We start from the raw sequence: 26,090 nt of genomic DNA, 5'->3' as shown, positions 1-26,090 counted from the left end.
TGACTCGGTGGGAGCTGGCATCCTGAGGGCAGGATATGCTGGTGTGTGCAGTGAGGCAAGCAGGTGTTCGGGATGCATTTTCCGCATTGAGAGAGACCGAGCAGCAGCGAGTCTGCTCAGGCCTCCAGAGCCAGTGAAAAGCAGTGCTCAATCAGCGAAATATAAGTACATGTGTTTAACCTAGGCGCAGATCGGAAAACACCCTGTTTGGGAAGAACCTCTCTCCCATTTACCTGCTCCCTCCCCGCTCTGCACCAGGTCCTGGGCCAGCTTCAGTGATTGCTGCTTTCCCTGGGTTGGAAGTAGGACCCATCATGTGCCCTGAGCCATTTTCCCAGCCTTGGAGAGGGAACAAATTAACAAACAAAAAATAATCTGCTAGCTCCCCTAAGCCAGGAACTCAGGGCAGGCACAGCTCCTTTGCCTAGGCACAGCCGTAAGAGATCCATAGACTTTGAATGCCTTTTATCCCTGTATAGACCTGTGTGGGCCCATTTCCACTGTATAGGCCCTCATTAGCACGGTACAACAGGGTAAGTACCTGAAGCCTGACTTCACTGTATCAGCTATATGGTGGAGTGGCAGGTTTGTGACATTTGATACAGCTCTGCCCATTAAGCAGTGTCCTCACCTACTCACATCAGGGGTCTGAGGACTGGTGGCTCCACCCACACCACCTAGCCACTTATGACAGGGGTCTAAGAATAAGTGGTGCCTCCCAGTCCTTACAACCAATAGCACTGGGTACCTATAGTCTGGCTGCAAAACCTAACCACCTATACGCTCTAGGGAACAGGGACATACTTTCCTCCCAGACACTCAGGGGCAGCTGTCAGCCCCCTGCCTTGCTCAGCCCGTGACCCCCTACTGCAGCCAGATACCTGTGCCTACTCCAATCACCCTTTCCCATCTAGGACTGTAGGTGAGAGCCAGCACCACACACTTGTTGGCCTACTACCTGGACACCTGAGCTGAATCCATTCAAGAAAAGTAAACAGACTCCTTGGCTCACATGCCTTGTAACAGATCTAACTACCTGGTGACAGGACGTTAGAGCTTCAAAGGCACCAATAATCAAACCAGTTCACACGAGCAGCCTATTTGGGCATATCAAAACAAAATAAGAAGCTAGGACACAGTAAGAAAATATTAGATAAATAAATATAATAACTTATTGATGGCTCAGAGACAACAGTCAATATCAAATCAGATAAAGAGGCAGACCATGATGGTTTCAGCAAGCTCCAAAACAAAGAATCAAGAAATCTTCCAGAGGAAGATAATTTCTTGGAATTACTGGAGGTAGAATACAAGACTAATATACAGAACTCTTCAAGAGATCGTGAAGGAGATCAGGCCAAACTCAGAACAAGCCAAGGAACATACAAACAAAGCAATAGAGGAATTTAAGATTAGAGAAGAGCACAATGACAAGTTTAATAGGCTGCAAGAATCCATAGAGAGACAGCAACAGAAATCCAGAAGATTAACAATAAAATTTCAGAATTAGACAACTCAATAAAAAATCTATAAGAGAAGAATTGAGGCAATGGAAGTCAGAATTAGTGAGATTAAAGATAAAGCACTTGACAACAATTTATTTGAGGAAAAATTTGATAAAAGAATTGAAAAAAATGAAGAAATTCTAAGAATTATGTGGGACTGTATCAAGAGGAATAACCTATGAGTGACTGGAGTACCGGAATAGGGGAGTGTAACAGAAAATACAGAAAGAATTATCGAAGATTTGTAGGCAGAAAACTTTCCTGATGTCATGAAAGATAAGAAGATATCTATCCAAGATGCTCATGGAACGCCACACAAGGCAGATCCCAAAAGAAAGTCACCAAGACATATTCTAATCAAACTTGCCAGAATCAAAGATAAAGAGAGAATTTTAGGAGGGGCTAGGGATAAACAAAAAGTCATCTACAAACGAGAGTCAATAAGACCAAGCTCAGACTACTCAGCAGAAACCATGCAGGCAAGAAGGCAATGGGATGACATATATAAAGCCTTGATGGAAAAAAAACTGCCAGCCAAGAGTTGTATATCCAACAAAACTGTCTCTCAAATATGATGGTGAAATTAAGGCATTTCCAGGTAAATATCTAGTCAGTGACATAGTTCCCCAATTGTCTAATATATGTTTGTTTGTTTTGTCTCATTTGTTTGAATAGGGATCCGAATAAGGTCCATAATTGTAATTGGGTGATAAATGTCTTTTAATCTAGAGTTTTGCTACTATATTAATTTCTTGCCTCTGTTGTTGTTGTCATTTTCATTGTTGAAGAAACCAGGTAATTTGCCATGTCAAGTTTCACAGAGTCTGGATTTAATGACTGCATCCTTCCTAATGTCACTTAACATTTTCTTCTTTCCCTGTATTTTTTAATGAGTTTGCAGTTAGAACTAAAAACTCAATCTGAATCACATTTGAATCTGGAAGTGCTGTTGAATTCCAGCAGAAGGCACATACAGTCTACTTTTCTCAGTTTTAGTTATGTTATCATCCATTCATTGTCATGGCCTATACCCATTAATTCATGAGGGACTGTAGAATTGTAGTATTCTACTTCTATCATTACTTTTTCATTTAATAGCTAAAACGTGTCTCTAATGAGAAATTTTTCTCGACAACCAGGGAATAGAGTTTGTACAAGTGAAGAATATTGAATATACCATCAACTGCCAAAAGAATGAACAAATCTGTCTTGGAAGAAGTACAGGAAGCAAGGATGGCGAGACTACATCTCACATACTTTGGACGTGTTATCTATCAGAGGGGATCAGTCCCTGGAGAAGGACATCATGCTTGGTAAAGTAGAGGGTCAGTGAAAAAGAGGAAGACCCTCAACTAGATGGATTGACACAGTGGCTGCAACAATGCACTCAAGGATAGCAATGATTGTGAGGATTGCGCAGGACCAGGCAGTGTTTCGTTCTGTTGTGCGTAGGGTCGTTATGAGTCAGAACCAACTCAACGGCACCTAACAACAACAATAACATAGGAAAAGCAAGAAACTGCTTTATTCTTTTCCTGTATTTACCCGCTTTCATAGCACTAAATTAGTCTTGTAGTGTCTTCTAAAAGTAATCAATGAGTTTCTTATTTTGATTTAGGATTATTAATAATTTACAGATTTAATCACATTTCACGTATTTCAATCCTTTCCATTTATTTTACTTATGGATACTCAAATTTTCTGATTTTTGTTCAGGATAATCTTATTCAAGTTGGCTTTTGGTCCTTTTTACATAACTCTCGAAGCCTCTGATGGCTTGCTTGCTTGTTTTTTTGGATGACGAAAGGTTCTATCTCATCTTGATAATTTTTGCTCCAAACCTGGGATCAGCTATTTCCCTAAGAAGGCTGGTTCATTTTAGTAGAAAGTCTTATTTAAGCAACAAAGTATAGGGTATAGAGTTGTTTATTGTTACTGTTATGGTCATTATTTCTTTGACTTTTCAGGGGGCAGACCCAGAAATTTGTTCGTACTGATACTCTAAATCAAAATCAAACTACATGATTTTTACTTGAACTCATTAATCTCTTTTTATCCATATTAAAAATCTCAGTTTCCAACTACGCCACTATAATGACTTATTTGATTTACTTGACATTACACACAAAATAGGCTTAGAATAGCAATACCAATACTATTTCAGTAACCAATGAGATCAATTTAAGATTTTGTAGCTGTTCTTTCCTCCCCCTAATCCCACCAAGAATATACAGAAAAATTGATGTTTTTTAACCTCATTTATAATACTAATGCTCTCTGTTGTTTTCCATAGCATATTTAGGCTTATTTGTGTTATGTTTCTTTTGATTTTTGGAATTTCTTTTTAAAATTTAGTTTATTTTTTATAATTAAGTAAAATACTTACATGTGTCCAAAATCAAATCTATAAAACAAGGTATATTCAAAGTAATCTAATTTCTGACCTTGTTTCCTTCTTCCTATTCCCTCTGTTTATATTATAACACAATCAGAAAATTTATTTTACTCTAATGTATCTAATTTTCCTATATCTACATTGCCAAGAAACATGGCCATCGTATTCTATACTGCTTCCTTTATATCATTAAATCTTACATTGTTAGGGATATATATATATATGTATATGCTTAACACTAGTCCTTATAACTAGTCAGATTGGTTGTGTGAGTTTTGTTCTCTAGTAGATTCATTGGAAAGTCTTATAGAACCATTTTTCTTGAGTTATTGCGTGTTCTAATGGGTAGTTTGCAGCCTTTACTCTTGAGGCTCAGTTTGGCTGAATATAAAATTCACGGTTACATGATTTTTTTCTTTTTTGAATTTGAATTTCTTGAATATGTTACTCTGTTATATTTTGTCATGTGTAGATGGTTAGATATTTTTACATTATACGTGACTTGGTTTTTTTGTTTGGGTGCCCAAAGGACTATTTTTCTTTTTCTTGAAATGCAACAGTGTTGAACATGTTCCTGAATGGTTTTTGGATTTATTTCCCCAGGTACACAAGTATCTCTTTCAAAACGTAGTTTCAAAATGTTTTTTAAATGAAAGTTTACATGAACTATAATTTTCAATATTTGTTCCATTCCATTCTTTGACTATCTTTGATATCTATCACTTTCTATCAAGTTCCCATTATAACTTTCTTCATTCTTTTTAGATACTTAAAAAATATCCATCAATCTTATGACAAAATAATTTCCAAGAAATATTATGAATTAAACTTGTTTTGTTTTGCTGCATTGTTCTATTTTTCATGTCATAGGTTGACTCTCACACTAATATTACTTTTTATATTTCTTCTGTGAAAATATAGTCACTTCCCACTTCACTGGATGCTGATAGAACCACTGAATCACCTAAGAGAAAGGTCTCAAGAAAGCAAAAGGTAAGATTACTATACATTTTCTCTCTTATAACTTCTATACTTCTGATGAAGATTGTTTTGTCTTAGTATTGCATGCTTTAAAAAATCTAAAACACTGAACTATGTGAATAAAGAGAAAACATTGTTCAAATTAGAAATTCTTAGCCAAATATTGTCTCAAAAACAAAAACAAAATAATCAAACCTGTTGCCGTCCAGTTGATTCTGACTCATAGCGACCGTATAGGACAGAGCAGAACTGCCCCATAGGGTTTCCAAGGAGAAGCTGGTGGATTCGAACTGCTAATCTTTTGGTTAGCAGCCCAGCTCTTAACCACTGCACCACCAGAGCTCCAACATTATTAAAATTAGAAATTATTAGCCAACTACTGTCTCAGACAAGATATATTTTTTCTTGCATAGATATTTAAGTAACTGAGAAATGTAAAAATTAAGGAGTCAGTTGTTTTTTTTTTTTTTTTAAATTTATAAAAACCTTTGAAAGTTTACAAAACTAACTGCTGGCATGTATTTGTTATAGAGTCAAATTGGTTTTCCTTACAAGTAAAATAATATATTGTTCTTTGTATTTTCCTTGCTTAACTTAGTAGTTTGACCCTGGATTTTATTTTTTGGAGGTGGTGACCTAAAGGGATGTGCAGTTCCAAGTGTATGGTATATCTAATTCACTGGGAACATCTGGGCTTGCTCTGGTCTTCCTTCTTTGCCTCCTTCCTCCCTCTGTCCCTCCTTCTGTCCATTCTTGCTTCATTCTTTTCTTCCTTCCTTTCTTTCTTGACCTTCATTGGTTTAATCTTAAAACCTGGATACTGTAAAAACTTTCCTTACCATCTCAGACATGAGGTTAGATATTCACAATCCTAAAATGTGACTTCAGTAAATGCTTTTGCAGCCTTCTTAGAATTCAAGTTCAAAGAGAAGTTCTTACATCCTTGAACTACCAACCACACTTTTAAGGTTTTGTTAGTATTAAAATATTCAGGGGAAAATATTACATCAAAGTAAAGGCAATCATAGTATAATATGGAAAGATATGAGGAGTGAATGTACAGGAAATCTTAAAAGTGTGGCAAGTCGGTCACATATTAGACATTAGACAAAACAAGATTTCAAGGACATCAAAAGGAACTCGAAACTACATAATGTGTAAGTGCATCAAAGGTAGAGGTTATAAGTGGGTGCCCTTATTAATAAAGGAATCAAGATGTTCTTGGGACTAAAATGAAATGATAATATTGCCTGAAAGGGAAATATTCCACTTTCAAATTATTAGTGCTCAGGAAATATTAGCTAGTATTTTTATATTAAGACACATTTAATATGTAATGATTCTTAACCTTGACCAAAATTGAATCTTCTAAAGATTTCGGAACAATCCTTTGGCTGAAATGCAAAACCAGGTTGATAAAACAAATGCCAACTTGAACAATATGGTTTATCTTTGAAATGATAGGAAAGATACAGTTTTAAGAGGATTAAATAAATATGCACAGGTTCTGTCTTAGAGAGAAGTGGGCTTAACCCAGTACCTGTAGCCTGGGTAACCTATGCCTCTACCAAGTCCTTTCCCTACCATCTACCCAGAGAGCCACAGTAGGCTCATTGAGAGCACACTTGCTGTTGCTGTTACTTGCTCCTGAATCAATTCTGGCTCATGAGGACACCACGTGTGGAAAGTAGAATTGTTTCATAGGGTTTTCAAGGCTATGACCTTTCAGAAGCAGATTGCCAGGCCTGTCTTCCAAGGTGCCTTTGGATATGGTCATGCCACCAACCTTTTGGCTAGTAGTGGAGCACTTAACCGTTAGTGTCACCCAGGGACTCCTGAGAGGACACCTATTGTTGTTTGCTGTCAAGTCAATTCCAACTCATAGTGACCCTATATGGCATAATAGTACTGCCTTATAGGGTTTCCTAGGCTCTAATCTTTATGGGAGCAGATCTCCAAGTCTTTTCTTCCATGGAGCAGCTGGTGGGTTTGAACTGCTGACCTTTAGGTTAGCAGCTAAGCGCTTAACCATTGCTCCATCAGGGATCCTTGGGAGGACACCTAGTGCTCAGATATTGGTTTCTAAATATCATTCCTTATTGAGAAGAATCCAGCTCCTTAGTGAAATGCTGAATTGTAGGTCTGAAGCAGGGAAACGGCAATAGTGAGATGAAACACCTTGTGGTGCCAGAAAACAAGGAAATGTTTAAAGGCTAAAGGGACTATGCTAAAAACAGCAAACAAAAAACCATGATTTACTGAAGAAAAAAAATAATATCTAAATAAATACAGACACATATCATGTTTCTGGAACAGATACTCAAATAAATCTATACATTTTATACAATTCTATCAATATACCTATATGATTTTTAAAATATAATTTGCTTACATGATTTATAGGTTATGTGAAATAAAAAATGATTACTTTGAAAGAGAGTTATGATATCTTGACCTGAAAGAAATAAAAACACTTCATAAAACAATAGTAATTTGAATAGTTTAGAACTCATACAGGAATTGAAAAACCAAAATGAAATAGAATATTCAGAAACTAACACTCTAAATGTGGGTACTTAAATAAAAATTCTTGGGAAAATTATATATTGGTGAAAACATTATGTTCATTGCTACCTCATGCCATACAATAAATTCCAGGTATATTATGTATTTATAAGCCTTTAAAGAAAATGTAGAATATTTTTCAAATATTGTGGCCATGATAGCTTTGACAAATCTACCTAAACTATGTATGAATAGAAACAGGAAAACACATGTTTAATACAAATAAAGGGCTGGGAGAAAACATTTATAACATATATAACAGATAACTAATTAATTTTTATAATATATCATGACATTCTAAAACAAATTGGAAAAAAAAAAAAAAAAACCCAGGAGAGAAGTGCAAATGATATCAACAGGCAACTAACAGCCAATAATATAAAATGCTCAATACTAATAGCCAGTGATATAAGATGAAATATTAGTGACCAATGACATAAGATGAAACACTAATAGCCAATGATATAAACTACTTAATCTTGCTAATTAGGTTACTCATAATAGATTCAATGCCATTTAATGCAACACTTAAAGGGGAAATATACAGTATAAATGATTAATGGAAGATACCTACATAGTTATACACATACGTACACAAATCAATAAATATGTAGATATATAGGCAGCTATAACAACAAAACTCAAAATGCTGTGGCTTAAACAAGACTGGCATGTATTTCTCTCTCAAGGAACAATGCAAAAGTAGATACGTGATTCAGGACAGGTAGATGGTTTGTTGCTGTACTAGCTCATGCAAAGATATAAGCTAAGTTCCCAGCGACTGCCCAGTAGTTTATCTTTCCAAGTCATCAGGATGGAAAGAAGAAGAAATTTAACACAAATATTGTACCTTTAAAGAGGAACTTGGAATCTGTACACATTACTCCTGTTCACATCCCATTAATCAAACCTCATCTCATAGCTCACAAAGCTGCAAGAAAGATTGAGAAATGTAGTCTTTAGCAGGTTAGCCATGTGCCATGCTAAAACTCAGGATATTCTATTACCAAGTGCAAAAAGGAACATATGGATTAAGGGAGACAATTAGTGATTTCTGCCATAGATAGATAGATGATGGATAGATAGGTAGATAAATACATACAAACATACATATATTTAGCTTTTTAAACTGGCAAATATTAAATAATTTGTTCATAGAAAAAATTAGAACTCACCATCTCTTGGGGATTTTTAAATTAATGCAGATTTTTTGAAGGAATAATCTACATATTTTAAATAAACATTCACAATTCCAATTTTATAATAAATTCCTCATAAAGATACATGCAACTGAAGAAAAGTGTATTCATGGATGTTCTTACAGCCTTGTTTATAAAAGAAAATCATTGTGAAAACCTAAATATTAATTAATAAAGGAATCATTAAATAAATTACAATATATCCTTTAAATTATTTTTGAAGACTCAAGTAGATCTAAATGTACTGATCTGGAAATATATCTAAGAAACACTGTCAATTTTTTTTAAAAGTAAGCTGTAGAAAAAAAAAGTAAAGCTAGTTAATATTTATATCTGTATATTATATATTATTATATATCCATAGCTATCAAAACTCTGCTTGACTCCTAACATGATTCCTTCTTCGGAGGATTGCAGAAGGACCTAGGAATGACAGAGCAAAATATTTCATTTTAATATAGAATAAATACTAGCTGTTATCTATTAAAAATTTACAATGTGGCAGACATTTAATCCTCACTACAAATCTAAGAGGTGAGAACTCTGCTGGTCTCAATTTTATAGTTTAAAGGTTAGCTTTATTTGATTATACAGTAAGTAATCTAACATAAATTAGCATAAATGTCTATATGATTACAGAACCAGAGCTGTAGACTCTACCGATTCACTAAGCATCAGTGAAGGCATTGTGGAAAGTAGGATCTCAAACAATCATCTTCTAAATTCCTGTTATGGATTGAATTGTGTACCCCCAAAATGTGTATCAACTTGACTAGGCCATGATTCCCAGTATTGAGTGATTGTCCACTATTTTGTCATCTGATGTAATTTTCCTGTGTTGTAAATCCTACCTTTATAATGTTAATGAGGCAGGATTAGAGGCAGTTATGTTAATGAGGCAGGATAAAAGGCAGTTATGTTAATAGGCAGGACTCAATCTACAAGATTAGATTGTATTTTGAGTTAATCTCTTTTGAGATATAAAAGAGAGAAGTGAGCAGAGAGACAGGGGGACTTCATACCACCAAGAAACAAGAGCCAAGAGAATAGCCTCTCCTTTGGAGCCAGGGTCCCTGTGATGAGAAGCTCCTCAACTGGGGAAGATTGATGACAAGGACCTTCCCCCAGAGCCAACACAGAGAGAAGGCCTTCCCCTGGAGCTGGCACCCTGAGTTTGGCCTTCTAGCCTCCTAGACTATAACAGAATAAATTTCTCTGTTAAAACCAACCACTTTTGGTATTTCTGTTATAGCAGCACTAGATAACTAAGACAGTTCCATTAACATATTGTTCATAACACAATTATAATACTTATTATACACTGTTATTGAAATGCTGGTGGCGTAGTGGTTAAGAGCTACGGCTGCTAACTGAAAGGTCGGCAGTTCAAATCCATGAGGCAATCCTTGGAAACCCTATGGGGCAGTTCTACTCTGTCCTATAGGGTCGCTATGAGTCAGAATCAACTCCACGGCAATAGGTTTTTTTTCTTTATACACTGTTTTAGATCATTAATGTATGAACCATTTGAATACAGAAATCATATACATTCATTTTTATAATCTCTATACTCAGTTCAGTGCTTTATAAGAAAATCATCTACAAGATAATAATAAATATTTGCTTAATGATAAATGTTATAAACCAGGAAAATATAATATTTGCAAATAAAATACGTTAATTGGTAATGTTAATAGATTAGAAATAATTTCAGTGAGACACAGTAATGTGGCGAAATCAAATTCCACCTTTCCTCATCTCTGACATCAAACTGTGAGGATAAATTCAATTCAGTTCTGTTCCCCTCTATTCAACTTGTGTTCTGACACCAGCTGCAAATGCAGCACTTCTTCCTCTGACTCTACCCACCTGGAGTAGGTCACATCTCATACGTTAAAGGGCACGGTCCTCCAGACTTCCAACTCTGCCCAAGACTTCAGATACCAGCTGCAAGCTTAGAGTCTGCACGATATCATCACTTCGATTTGGTGGCTACAAATTCAGGGGTTTCCCTACTCCCTCTTCAGGATGACAGCTGTAAGCTTGGGGGTCCCAGGGCTCTCTTCCTCTCTGGCCTGCTGGCTACAAATTCAAGAGCTCCCTCTACTTCTTTAGGATATCAGCCATAAGCTCAGGAGTACCCAGGCCCCCTCACTTCTGACATGCTGGTTCCCACTGCTCCCTTGGGTTTGATAATTTACTAGAACTATCACAGAACTAACCCTATGGTGCAGTTCTACTCTGTCCTATAGGGTCACAATGAGTCAGATTTGACTCAATGGCAATGGGTTTTATTTTTTGTTTTTTTAAATCACAGAACTCAGGGTAGAGTGATACGAATACGGTTTTATTATAGCAAAATGATACAAATGAAGTGACACATAGGATGAGGTCTGGGAGGGTTCCCAATGCAGAGCTTCCATGTCCCAAAAAGGGATGCACCAATGTGCATCCACATGCATTAATGCCTTTCACCAACCAGGAATCCCATAGAACTTTTGTGTCCAGAGTCTTTATTGGGGCCTCATCACAGAAGCATGATTGATTAAATCATGCCCCACTTCCCTGAGGTTGACTGATATCACTCAGTGGTCTTCTGACACAGCCAGCTTCCACCCAAGAGGTGCCCGGTCAGTTGAACCCTCAGGTGTGGCCTAGAAGCCTCATCAAAGACATTTTAATCACTTCCAAGTTTTAGAGGTTACCTCTCAGGAACCAAGGACAAAAACCAAATTCTTTGGGTAAAGTTAAATTCTTTATCTCACAATACTCTATTTAGATTTTTTAATATGGTTACTAGGAAAAGCAGTTTTATTTTTTTTCCTACCCAAGAGAGGGGTAAACTGTTCTATCAGAATGAAGACAAATTTGACACAATCAATTTTATAAAGTAAAGAAAGAAATGGAAATTATGTCCAATGAAGAACATTTTGAATTTTACCACCAAAATTCTTAAAAATTTGTATGAAGACATACAAACAAGCGTGATTGTATGTAGTGTTTCTTGTAGCTTAGAAGAAATTCGTGATTTAAGAACTAAAGTAATGGATAAACATGTCAAGAAAATAATAGGAGAGGCATTCCTTTGCTACTTATTGTCTTCACACCTTCTTTGCCTTTATTTAAACCTTTGTTGGGCTTTTCGAGTCAGCTCTTTCTCTGAGTGAAGGTGCTGGTTGACTGAATTGGTCTGTCATTGGTTCCATTTTCTCTAGTTTTCTTTCTGGTCCAGTACTTTCAAACCTTTAGTTTCCTCTGGCAAGTTGACTCTGGTGATGACTTCCACCATAAAAAACCCACTGCCTTTGAGTCAATTCTGACTTGTAAAGTTCCACCATAACAGGAAGTATATTTAATCTTATCAATTTAAGCTCAGTTATCAAAGTTTCTTAACTGGGTTGTCTTTTGTTTATTCCTTAGACTTCCTAACTGGCCTAACGGCACAGCTTCTCAGACTGTTTACCATCATTGTTCTTTCCCTTTAGTCTGTCTGAGTTCCTGACTCCCTGCCTTTTATTATTTTAGATAGGTTGATTTAGCACAGTGGTGTTAAGGCAACTGCTCAACAACTAGCTCTCTCTCAAAAAAAGTTAGAAAAAAAGAAAGAGGAAAAAAAAAGCACTTTTTTTTTTTTGTACAGGCAGTCCCCAGATTATGAACATCCAATTTACGGACAACTTGTCCTTTAACGTTTTGTAAATTTGCCCTCACTTTGAAATGATTAAGAAGCCCTGGTGGTGCCGTGGTTAAAGCGATCGATGCTCACCAAAAGATTGGCTGTTCGAACCTACCAGCCGCTCCGCAGGAGAAAGATGTAGCAGTCTGCTTCCATAGAGATTTACAGCCTTGGAAACCCTATGGGGTCGCTACAGGTTGGAATCAACTGGACGGCAGTCGGTTTGGGTTTGGTTTGGTTTGAAATGATTGAACCAACCCCTACCCGCAACAAATTCTTCATCATAATCACTTTCACTTGCTGCACATGCAGTTTCTAAATTATTGAAAAAGCTTTGAGGCTTTTCATGCACTAAACCAAAAACAAAAACCTGTTGCCATTAAGTCGATTGCAACTCACAGCAACACTGTAGGACAGAGTAGAATTGCCCCATAGGGTTTCCAAGGTGGATTCGACCTGCTGACCTCTTGGTTAACATCCAAGCTCTTTACCACTCCACTATCAGGGCTCCAAAGTAAGGCTAAATAAGAACCGTGTGCACCTGTTATCCGATTTGCCTACAAATTCTTAAAGGTGTGTTCAGGAATGTATCTCTTTCGTCGGTAACCCGGGGACTGCCTGTATTTGCCAGTTTCCCATCATGGCTAATTTCACCTACCAGCATTACTTTATTGAATGCAGATTGGGAAAAGATGGACAGGATCAGTTCTCACAAGCTGATGTAAGCCATCTCCCTCATACCCCTTGTTGTTGTGTGATGTAGCTATTAAGAAGTTTGTTTACCTACTACCTTGCTTTAGGCTTTATCCAAGATTATTTGTCAGTAAGATATAAAGCTTGTGGAGCCTTTGCCTGGTCTGTAGTGAAATAAACATAAAAATGAGGGAGTTGGAGGCCATTTTGATTTTGCAAATTCATGATAGGTGTTTATAGTTATGCAAATTTATTTTCTAATTAAAAACTCCATTCACTTATTTGAAACTTCTCTTTTTAATGGAAACAGTTTTAACAACAATAATATCTATAAGGAAGCATGTGGTGCATAAAATACAAATACACCCCTTCCCTTTTTTTGTCTTTCTGGAGGAATAAATCTCAAGTACTTAGAGCTGCACAGAACTCTTCCTCTGAACTCTTCTAAATATGAGGTAAAAAAAAATTTAAGAATGTACATCTCTGCCAGTCTGAGAGTGAAAATGAAAAACTGTTTTATCAAGCATCCACAGATTCAGATATTAGATATGGTTTCTCCATATACTGTAAACATAAAAGACTATCCAAATAGAAATAAATCACAGAATCTCTTTAATTACAAAGGTTGTGTTTTATGAACAGAATCTTGTAGCTGCAGGTTTCCTTAGAAAATTTCAGTACAATACTACCATTTTACAGATGAAAAAACTGACCCCCAGAGAGGTGAAGTGGCTGCTCTAAAATACACTCTTGGATGTGGCAGAATTAGGACTCAAATTTAGGAATCCTAACTTACAAACTCAAGGCCTATTTGTGACAGCAGGGGATGATATTTTTCCTGTGCCAAGACTTTTCTTTATAAGGCATTCTGCAAACACTTGGAGCATCTTGTGTTTGATTTAAAAATCTCCTTTACTTTCTAAGAACAAGTCATTAACTCTCTTTGCCAAGTATTTAACTGTCTTTCCTATTTCCATATGGCAGCAAAATGAGTTTGTTTTTCAGATAGCAAGGAAATGACCAGGGCCAGATTAAGGCTTGTGAGGGCCCTAAACACTAATAATTTGTGGTGCCCCCTCCTCTGCGTACTCACACATTTGAACGGGATATGTAAGTTATATATGTACATGTATATACATGCTGTATGTGTCTTAGCTATCCATAATGTAACTTCTTTTTAAATGGGACTATAATATTAGCAATTGAACACAAAATGTGGCATATGCCATTTCAGCAGAATGAGATGAACTGGATAATAAAATTTTGAGTGGATGTAGGGTACTAAGATTTTTACTATATACCACATTTTCTACAAAAATAATATTCCACATATTCTACAACAAAGAAAATGAGTCAGTGAACTTAGTTGTTTCAGCAATCAATGTAAAATTCTGCCGATGTCCCACAACATTTTGGACATTTGCTATGTTAGTATTACATTAAATTATTACCCATTTTAGTATTATATTAAATGCATGCTAGATTGCATCCACTTGTACCCCAAACATATTTTAAAGTTATAAATATTACTGTTTACAAAATTTAGGACATAACTCTGTATGTAAAATGCTATATAGTTAAAAATAACTTGATTGAACTCATTGCAATGGTCAAGTTTTTTGAGTTACCTTGCTTTTGTGCATTATCTGGGACTGGAGTTTCCATTAGTTGTTTACGAGGACATGGGCAAGAGCATACCCTTGTGTTTGTATTATGGCAAAGAGCATTGCTGGCCCTAATGGCTGGAGTTGCGGGATCAGTAGATGTGGATATACAAGATGATTCTCTCAGACTGGATCAGAGACCATCCTTTCCCTGGTCTTAGTCATCTACTGCTGCTATAACAGAAACACCACAAGTGGATAGCTTTTAACAAAGAGAAATTTATTCTTTCACAGTCTAGTAGGCTACAGGTCCAAATTCAAGGCATCAGCTCCAGGGGAAGGCTTTCTCTGTCATCTCTGGAGGAAGGTCCTTGTGATGCATCAGTCTTCCTTGGTCTGGCAGCATCTCAGCACAGGAACCTCAGGTCCAAAGGACGTGTTCTGCTCCCAGCACTGCTTTCTTGGTGGTATGAGGTCCCCATGTCTTTCTGCTCACTTCTGTCTTTTATATCTCAGAAGAGATTGGCTTAAGACACTACCTAATCTTGCAGAGCTCATCAATATAACTGCCACTAATCCATCTTATTACATCATAGTGATAGCACTTACAAAACATAGGGGAATCACATCAGATTATAAAATGGTAGATAATCATACAATACTGGGAATCATGACCTAGCCAAGTTGACAGACATTTTAGGGGGACACAATTCAATCCATGACACCCAGTAACCACTCATGTTAGATTCAGTTGCATATTGGGTGAACATGGCATGAGTTAGACTCAACAGCCCACCCCCACCTCTTGTTTATTAGAAAGAAGTAGTATACTTCCAAGAGACCTGCCTAGATAAGGAGTTTCAATTACGTGGGAGGGAACTGTAGGAGACAGATGTCAACAAAGGTGTTGAAGTGGTAAGGGCCTCATGGCTTAAACAACTTTGCATGTGGGCGCCCTTATGACCCTGCATGAACTTTATTTCTGGCTGACACATTCTCATGCATTAGAGCTCGTATCAATTTCATTTAGGGCCCTGCCAGTTCCCTTCCACTGCAGCACTTGCTTTTCCTTGTGTCTTGTCTGCTTGACATCTATGGGTCTTTGCTTTGGACAACTGGTGCCCTTGTTTTGTTGATGCCCTAAGCACAAGCTTACCTTGCTTATTGAGTAAACCGTCCCTGGAAATTACTGTCTAATTTAACACTTGTCTTTAAGCAAAAGCATGCTTTGTGAAGATGATGTTGACCATTTATTAGCTATAAACTATATTTCAACTTGGAAGAAATATGGTTAAATTAAATAAGGAGGAATTTTAGTTAGCATCAGGATAAACTAAACAATCAAGGTAATAAAACACTGAAATTAGATAATTTAGATGGTCTGTAATTCATTCATACAAGAAGTATTCAGTTAGTACCATCTGTGTGTGTAATGTTGAGGTACATGGTAATCTGTTACAATGCTTGCCTGGAGGTAAAAAAGGCAGTCATCCTTTTTTTTTTGTTTTTTTCTTTCCCCTCCTCTTTCATCTGACCTGTATGTAAGCACTGCAGTGTGGCCAAAGGGACAATTTTCTAGTTCTGGGTGTAAGTTTTAAGGATTGGCCACTTCTGCTTTTTCACTGAGTGGGAAGTGTGCCATCATGCAAGACACTGAACTACTCTGCGACTGTAATGCTGTAAGGAGCCAAGTTTAGTCACTTGGAGGGGTCACGTGGAGGAGAACTAAGGCCTCATTCAACAGCTCCAGCTAAGCTATCAGCCAATAATCTGTAGCGACTTGGCCAAAATATGGCCAAAAAAGGTCATTTTGTAGTTGAGCCTTGCCATCAGTCAAGAGAGGCCAGCTGATTCTATGTGGAGGGGAGATGAGCTGTGCCCACTGAGCCCTGCTCAAATTGCAGAATTATAAGCAAATAAATAAACATTTGATGTTTTTACCATTAAATTTTGGCCTCTTTTGCTATATAGCAATAGAAGTTAAAAGAAGTTTAAGACCTGGTTGTTGTACTCTGGAAAAGAACATGAAGAAGAGAATAGACCCATAGCCAGTACAGAAGCGTAGACATTCGTCGACTTGAAGGCAACCAGACTGAGCTACATAACTGCCTCTTTTTACCTCTAGGAATTTACAGCTTGTTAGAACTTGGAATACAGATGAGAACATGCCCCATTTCAGAGTGAAAGTCAAACTATTACTGTGCTTTTATGATATGTTAAATTCCATACCATTTTGCTAAAAAATAGAGGGAAATTTGGTTCATGATCTTTAATTTGTGTTTCTTTTTGAAATGGAAAATAATGCCAGTACTTCACTGTTGTCATCATAGGAGCCATAGTCACTAACCTTTTAGGTGCTATTTACAGTATGATTGGTATGCAATTCAAGGTATTTCATTAGAACACTGTTACAGGAGCTAGTATTGTTGATTTCCTTTGCATGGTTTTACTATACACCATTTGAGATTTACTCTGGTTTAAAATCTGGTAATAATAATGCATTTATTGTTTACTATGTTAGCAACTGTCATGATATAAGGGAATGGGCTTCTCCTCAGTAGGGTCATAGTTTATACTCCCTTACGGCACATGTAGATGTAACAATCAACTATATTTTCCATTAGCTTCACAGATAAGTTTGCATCAGAAAAAGCACATGCATTCAGTTTAGTTTTTAGTAATCTGTGCCTCTATGAATTTCGATCAAATTCAGTTAACAACAACAACAAAAATGTTGCCTGTGAAGTATGATGCAGTTAACTTTTTTTACATTATAATATATTTATGTAAAGAAGTTTTTGGCAGAATTATTATTCTTTTTATTTCGGCATATTGACCTGGGGCTTTATTGAAGTATGCATTCACAGAAGGGCTTTACCTAGCCATACCAAGAGTGTGTTTGACATATGTGTCACTGAGAGTACTTCTTTATTTTAAATACTTCCTTGAACAGCTCTAACTCCTTCCAAACCTATTTATTTGGAAAGTGAAGTTGCTGCTGTCACTCTCCTTGAGATATAAAGAATCTATCAAGTAGCTGATATAAGTGCTGCTTCAATTTTTTTCAACTTATATTTCCTTTCCCTTGAAAAATATGTAAGATTGATATTTGGTTACTAAACTCTGGTCTGAAACATTCTATTTTTCAGTCTTTGTTCTCTTACAAGGAACTGAAACTCATAGTTGTATTCAAATTTAAGCAATATTTGCCATCGATGTCTTTCCCCAAAGTTTGTAATGAAAGTCATGAAATGGAATGGTCGTAAAATGGTATAAAGAAACATTGATATTGAAATGGCTCTTTGAAATTAGTTTAAAAATGAAATCAATACTAAAGATGGCATGTCCCCATGGCAGGAGTGACTGGACCATTCTAAAGCATAATTTGGTAGTTTGATGAAATAAAATCTTTTGGTATTTCCTGTTGGGATGCAATTGTGCTTTGTTTCTGATGGATATTTAAAATGGCCAGAATTATAATTTCTATGAAATGCAGATGTACATAGATCTGGAAAAAAAGATCAACTAGAAATCCTCAGTATGTCCTTTATTTTTAGGGTTGAAGTATTATTCATATAGAAGATAATCAACCTCTAAGTAAGTTCACAGACTCACAATGGTACTTTGGGCAAAAATCTCAGTTTGGGAGAGAGAGCATATGTATCATCAAAATCCAAATAAATGCATTTAAAACCTGCCTTTTTATTAAATGTTAAGAGCTGGAGCTTCTGAGTTCATAGTGAGATTAAACATTCATTGTAACCTTCATTAAGAATTATAAAGAATGGTGGGAAATAGAAACGATAGATGTAAGGGATGAAGATTCGCTAAGAGATATTTCACATTTTTCCCCGTCTTTAAAACTGCCTTAGAATTGGCATTATTGGAGTAGAAAACGGAAAAGTAGACCACAACTAGGTTTATACTCATTGAATCAGGTTATAGAAATGATGTTTCCTAATGCTGGGAATATTAATTCATTAATCTGTATTTCTTAAGAAACTGTGACACTTTTTTGTTTCCTATATATATGCTATTATGTGTAGAAATGACCATTTAAATTAAAGTGGAAATATATTTCTTTTTGAATCAAGTATGATTATCTTCCTAGCTAACAGACTTAGAAGCAACTATATTTTTAAATCGTTTAATTTTTATAAGAATTTCCAACTCTTTAAATAATCTTAAATTACAAAAAAAAACTACTTAAAATTTATTAATAATTTTTCTTTCTTCTCAAATGCAGAATTTAAATAATTATGTAGACATTAAGCACTGCATTTCCCACAATTTGGAAGACTATATTACTTAAATGAACTTTCACTAAGAAATAATTTAAAATATTTGATAAAATATTTTTAAAGTATTTTAAAAGGCAATGTTGAGCTGCTAAGATATTATTAGAGTATTAACTCATCCTAAAGGTATTTGCTGAGACTCTGATCTTGAATTTTATTTTATTTATTTTTTGCTGCTAATATGTAGGAGGAAAAAGAGAAAACCCAGGCTCTACCTTCCCCATGGTGGAGAATCTTATAAAACATAACCCCTCTCTCATAAGCTGGGGTGCTAAAAGGCAATTTAAAAGACAAAAAACAAAACAAAACAAAACAAAAAAAACTACCGTTGCCCTCTAGTGGATTCTGACTCAGCGACCCCATAGGACAGAGTAGAACTGCCCCATAGGGTTTCCAAGGAGTGGCTGGCAGATTTGAACTGCTGACCTTTTGGTTAGCAGCAGAACACTTAACCACTGCACCACCGGGGTTCCAAAACCAGACCTGTTGCCACTGAGTCAATTCTGACTGATAGCAACCCTGCCTTGTAAAAAGGAATTAGAAATAAACTTGCTTCCCTAAGAACCTACGTGCTGAATGCAGATTTAAAACAAAAAACAAGGAACTCCCCTGATCATTCATAACTACAATCCAGTCCTCTAATGGCATATCTTTATCTAAGTGATTTTAAAAAACAAACACCCCAAAAACTCCACCTGGGATTTTAAAGTAAAGTAAACTTGGGAGCCAAAGAGAAAATAATTTCAGATCCTGTTTAAAGAAGTCTGTCTTCAGGCCAAGTGTCAAAGACTCTTCACAGAAAATATTCCAAAGAGCATAAATCCCCAAACATCATTCAAGCACCAGAAAAGAAAGAAGCCTTAATTTTTAGAGTTAATAAGGAAAGCAAAAACCAGACAATTGAGGGAAAATCTAAAAATTATTCAGATATTTGAATATGAAACAAAGTATAAGTTTGAGAAGAAAAAGGCACCAAACACTGTTTATTCTCAGATAACATAATTTTCCATAAAGGAACTCCCTCAGAAACTATAGATTAATTATTAGAACTAATAAGAGAAGTTAAATTTATTACTAAATATAAAATCATTATAAAAAGCCATACATTTTTTGAAAAGATTCTTTAAAAAGTAATAGTTCCCAAAGTATCAATATATAAAAGAACTAGAAATAAATCTAACAAGTCTTACAAGGTGTTTATGAAAGATATTAAATGTTATTGAAATAAACTGAAAAGGTGTAAACAATTTGAGTGATGTTAATAATTTTAAAGATGGAATATTTTAAGGATGTCAATTGTCCCCAAATCAATTTATAGATTTAATACCATTAAAACGTACAACATTTTTGTTGTTGTGTTGGATTTTGATAAGCTAAATTGTCACATTCTAAAACTTACATAAAATTACAAAGGACCAAGTAGGGCTAAGATATTTCCAAAGAAGGACAAGTTGGGGGGTGGGGGTGGGGAGTGGGGGAGAGAAAAAGAGCCAAGAAAATAACTGCGTATATGTGATAGAAGTGGCTTTAAGTTTAGTGGGGAAAAGATGGATTTTCAATTAATCGTGTGTAGATAATTGTTTTCCTACGAAATTAGATTCTTCTCTCAAATCACACGCAAATATATTAATTCTAGGTGAATTAGTTAAATGTGAATGTCAAAAACATAAAAGTTTAGAGGACAATAGAGAAGAACAGCTTTATGAACATGTGATAATGAAAGATTACTTATACATAATAAGCAAAAGTAATTTAAAATGATTGATAAATATAAGCACATTAAAATTAAGAGCTTCAATTTATCAAGCACCCCCTCCTCCAAAAAAAAAGTATGGAAATAAATACTGCAAGATATTAAACTGAGAATAATTATTATCAAGAATATATAAAGTACTTCTACAAATCAATAAGAAAAGTCAAACAACATTTGTTGAATACTATTTATTGGCTTATTCACCTTCCATTTCACCCACTATTTAGCGTTTATTCTTCTAACTTAGAGACTATCAAGCTCAAAGCTATATTTACCTGTTCAGCTAAGTTTTCTGGATGCCAAGTGGGCTCTGCCTGAAAGATCCCTGGTGGTGCAGTGGTTAAGCTCTCGTGGGCTAACCAAAAGGTCAGCAATTTAAACCCACCAGTGGCTCCTCGGGAACTGACTCCAATGGGGTTTTTTATTACAGGAATTTACATAAAATTTGGACAGCAGAGGTCTTCTTACTGCTCTTTTTGGCTGTTGTCTGCTGGCAAGCCAAGTGGTGGAGAAGTGCTTTTTTTATTTTTTATTTTTCTGCCTGGGCTAACGCTGGTAGTATCTTGTAGTAAATTCATTTTGCCTGTCAGATGGACTTTTCAGTATCTTAGGAGGACTTATTTATCAAGTGCTGGACCCATGCCATGGTCCAGTCCAGTTTAGTTGTTAGTCCTCCCATCCCTTCTCTCCTCCTCCTTCTCTCTCTTTCTTACCACAGATTTACTGAGGTGTAAATTATGTACAAAAAAATTGATCCCTGTTAAGTATACAGTTTGATGACTTTTGGCAATTGTGTGCAGTTTTACAAACATGATCACATTATTTTTTAAAACATTTTCACTACCCAGAAAAGTTTCTTGGGCCCCTTTGTAGCCAATCTTCTCCTTCAACCACCAGACCCAGGCAAGACTGATGTGATTTCTATTTATAGTTTCACCTTTTCTAGAACTTCATATAAGAGGAATTATACAGGGTATAGTCTTTTGTGTTTGACCTCTTCCACTTAGCATAATGTTTTTGAAATTCATCCATGTTGTTGTGTGTATTAGTACTTTGTTTCTTTTTGTTGGTGAGTAGTACTCCATTGTTTAGATATACCACAACATGCTTATTCATTCACCTCTTTTTAAAAATATTTATTTTTGGTGAAAATATATACAGCAGATCATAACGCATGCAACAGTTTCAACACGTACAGCTCAATGACATTGCTTACATTCTTCACATTGTATCACCATTCTTGCTATCTCTCCCCAGATTGCTTCACCACCATTGACTTAGAGTCACTAACCCATAAACTACTCATCTATGCTTTAGAGTTACTGTTGTCAATTTGATCTAATATAGATAATTCTTTAAAACAGTGCAGTGCTTAAGGTAAACATTCTTTACTAATTCAGCTTAACTATTGTTTAGTTTGAAGATGACTTCAGGGGATAGTTTCAGTTCAAGGTTCAAAAATTTTCTCAGGGCAACAGATTTGGGGATTCCTGCAGCCTCAAAAGGTTCAGAAAGTCTGGATTTTATAAGAAATTTGTAATTCTGTTCCAAATTTTCTCCTCTTTCAATCAGGACTCATCTGTTGAGTGCTTGATCAAAATGTTCAATAATGGTAGCTGGGCACCATCCAGCTCTTCTGGTCTCATAGCAAAGGAGGCAACAAGACATGCTGTCCAGTTCCTTCTCTGATTCCTGGGTCTCCTTCTTTCTCTGCTGCTCCAAGAGGATAGAGACCAATTGTTGTATCCTGGATGGCCACTCACAAGTTTTTAAGACCCCAGGCAACAGTCATTGAACTCGGGAGTAGAACAGAAACTCTAAAAACAGTGTTAGGCCAATTGGCTGGACAGTCACATGAATTAATGACCCTAAGCCTTTGAACCAAGAGAACTAATTCTGTAAGGTGTTTGGTTGTACTAAGTACTTTCAGCAACTGCATAAAATTGTATATAACACAAAATTTAGCATTTTGTCCTTTTTTTAGGTGTACAGCTTAATGATATCGGTAACATTAATCAAGTTGTGTATTCATTCACTTCTTGATGAACAGTTGAGTTTTCATAATAGTTCTTGGCTATTACAAATAAAGCTCCAATGCCCATGTATATTCAAGTCTCATTGTGGACATACTTTTATTTCTCTTGGGTAAATGCCTAGGAGTGGAATGGCCAGGTGTATGTTTAAATTTTTAGACAAATATATGTTAATATCTTTAAGAAACTGCCAATCTGTTTTCCAAAGTGACTGTACCTTTTTTTCTTTCTACCAGGGGAATATGAGTGTCCTAGTTGCTCCACATCTTTGTAAACATTTGGTATTGATGGTCTTTTTTATTTTCTATTGTGCTTTAGATGAAGGTTTACAGAGCAAATGTTTCTCATTAAACAATTAATATACATATTGTTTTGTGACATTGGTTGCCAATCCTGCAATGTGTCAACACTCTCCCCTTCTTGACCTTGGGTTCCCTATTTCCATTTGTCCAGCTTTCCTGTCCCCTCTTGCCTTCTCGTCCTTGCCCCTGGGCTGGGGTTTCCATTTAGTCTCTTACACATGGTTAGCTACATGTATCATTGTTTGTTTTATGGACTGAATGGTGAACCTCAGGAGTGACTTCAGTACTGAGTTAAAAGGATGTCTGGGGGCCATACTCGCAGGATTTCTTCAGTCTCTGTCAGACCAGTAAGTCTGGTCTTCTTTTGTGAGTTAGAATTTTGTTCTACATTTTTCTCCAGCTCTGTTCAGGACCCTCTATTGTGATCCCTGTCCCAGCAGTAGCTGGTGGTAGCTGGGCACTATCTAGTTGTGCTGGACTCAGCCTGGTGAGGTGTTGCCTGTCTTCTAACTTTAGCTCCTCTATTGTAATTCTTAGGACAATTACTAAAATAATATGCAAAAAACAATCGCTAAAAAGGCAGTCAGAATTTTTAAACAAATCATGCTAGAAAAAATAGATATTAATATACAAAAAAATCTTTGACTCATATTTCACATTATATACAAAATTAACTCAAATCTTAGACCTAAATTAAAACCTAATGCTGTTAAAATTACAGAAACAAACACATGAGAAAATCTTTGTGACCTTGTGTTAGGCAAAGTTTTCTTAAAAATTTTATGAAAAAACATTCAATAAAAATAATGGACATTAGGCGACTTCTAGGCAACATAGTGCTATAGACAGAAGCACCACGCTGTCCCTCCACAGTAAAGATCCGAAAAAACTAAGTCAAACTGAGCCACACGTCAATCCTGAAACCCTAAGCATCAAATGAAGAGATAAAGAACTCAGCCAAGCACCGAATGGAATAAGAAACTGACAAAGAAGAGACAGCAAAGACAGACACATGCAGAAGGCCCCTATCAACTAACACACCACAGATCTGCCATCTTGGACTCCTATCAGAGATCAGCGAACAGGGGGTATGAGAAAGCAGTTTCATGGAGCTTCCAGCAGGAGACAGAACAACCCATAACCAATGATATATGCTTTCCCACACCCCACTCTTCTTCACCCCCACTCAGCCTCCTCTGCTTCCTGTGGCCACAGTCTCTTGGCCGGAAGCAACAGCTTCATCCAGGTGTCACTTGGATTCCACCCACCCACAATGGCTGGCTCCCTGAGTGCCATTTGTTGGCTGCTGGTGTGGCTTTTTTCCGCTTCATTAGATTTCTTCCTTGCCTCTCACCACCTCCCCAGCCTTTCTCTCAAATACCTGGCTCCGTGTGCCATCTTTGCTTCTTCCTGAAAGGCTGCGAAACACTGCTTGACTGTGAAACTGCTTCCCAGTCCATGCTGCCATGCTGATGGGACCCCCCGGGTCTTTTGTTTGTTTGTTCTGATTTGTTGTTTGATTTGTTTGTTTTATTTTTCTTTTCTTGGCTTGGGAGCCCCTTCTAGCTGAGCAGTACTGTGAGGCTTGGGAGATACTCCCTTACTCTGCGCAGACACACAGTGACAACCCTGGGGGCATTTCTTTTTTCTTGTTTTTTTTTGTTTGTTTCCTTGTTTTCTTTTCTTCTCTCTCTTTTTCCCTTTCCGTCTTTCTTCACTTCCTGTTTCTTGACTCTCTATAACTACTTTCTCTTCCTGTCTCTGGAACACCTTACGCTGTGTTACACCTCTATCTCTTCTAGACAAGCTGTAGTTCACAGCCTGGGTGCAACTTCCCCAGTCCTAGCAGCTGCACCAGTGGGATCCCTGGAGGCTTTTCTTTTTTCCCTCTAATTTTTATTTATTCATTTTTTTCTTTAAAACTTTTTCTTTTTTTTCATTTTTATCCATTTCTCAGTCTCTCATCTCTCCACTCCAATAGCAAGCTCCCTTAGCAGTCTTTTTTGTTTGTGTGTATGTTTTTGGCTCCTGTTCCTCTCTCCTCTCTCTCCTCTTTCCCATACCCATATTTGTTCCACACAACACAATCTCCCCACTCCTTCTTGCCTACCTGCACTGTGCACTGAACATCACACTCCCAAGTAGCACAGGCATGGCCTACAGGAACCTGCCTTGCACTGATTCCCAGTCAGCCCTGTTGGCCTTAGTACATGCCAAAAAAAAACATCCCAGCAACTCCCCTTCGGCTGGACTTGCCCTGCTGTACCATACCTGAGTGACTGACGCTGCCCATTGGAGAAGGAGGTGAAAAGTATCATGCCCACAGATAAGCAAAGAACACAGAGTCTGCTGGATCAGACATAGCTGAATAAAACAAAAAAGCAGGACAAAACAAACAAATCTACAATCAATAAATGAGGAAAATAACTACTGAATGCCCTGAAGACAGCAGACAACATCAAAACATACACAAAAACAGGACAGGATGGTTCCAGTAGGCATCCAAAATAAAACACCAGATGACATTCCAGTAGAAGAAAAGGCACGAGAACTAACTGATAGGGAATTCAAATCTCTAATATTCAGAATTATCCATGAGTTGAAGCAAAAAGCAGACAAAAATGAGGAAAAAATAGACAAATTTATGGAAAAGGCAGACAAATTCATGGAAAATACAGACAAAAAAATGGAAGAATTCACAAAAGTAATGCAGGAACGAAATTCTAAAATAAATTCACAACTAGAAATAATACAAAAACAATAATCAGAAATCCAAAAGATAAACAACAAGATTTCAGAAATGGACAGTGTCATAGAAGGGCTGAGGAGCATGTCTGAAACGATGGAAGACAGGATCAGCGAAATTGAAGACAAACAATTAGATACAACGCTGAGGAAAAGTCAGAAAAAAGAATGAAGAAAAATGAAGAAACCCTGAGAATTATGTGGGATACAATCAAAAGTAAAAATCTGTGAGTAATCAGAGTTCCAGAATAAGGCGAGAAAACAGAAAACACAGAGAGGATCATTGAAGAATTGTTGACAGAAAACTTCCCCAATATCATGAAAGAAGAAAAGCTGACCAT

This window comes from Trichechus manatus, unplaced genomic scaffold (assembly GCF_000243295.1).
Source record: "Trichechus manatus latirostris isolate Lorelei unplaced genomic scaffold, TriManLat1.0 scaffold00085, whole genome shotgun sequence".
In the NCBI taxonomy this organism is placed as follows: domain Eukaryota; kingdom Metazoa; phylum Chordata; class Mammalia; order Sirenia; family Trichechidae; genus Trichechus; species Trichechus manatus.
Note: the sequence above shows the minus strand (reverse complement) of the source record.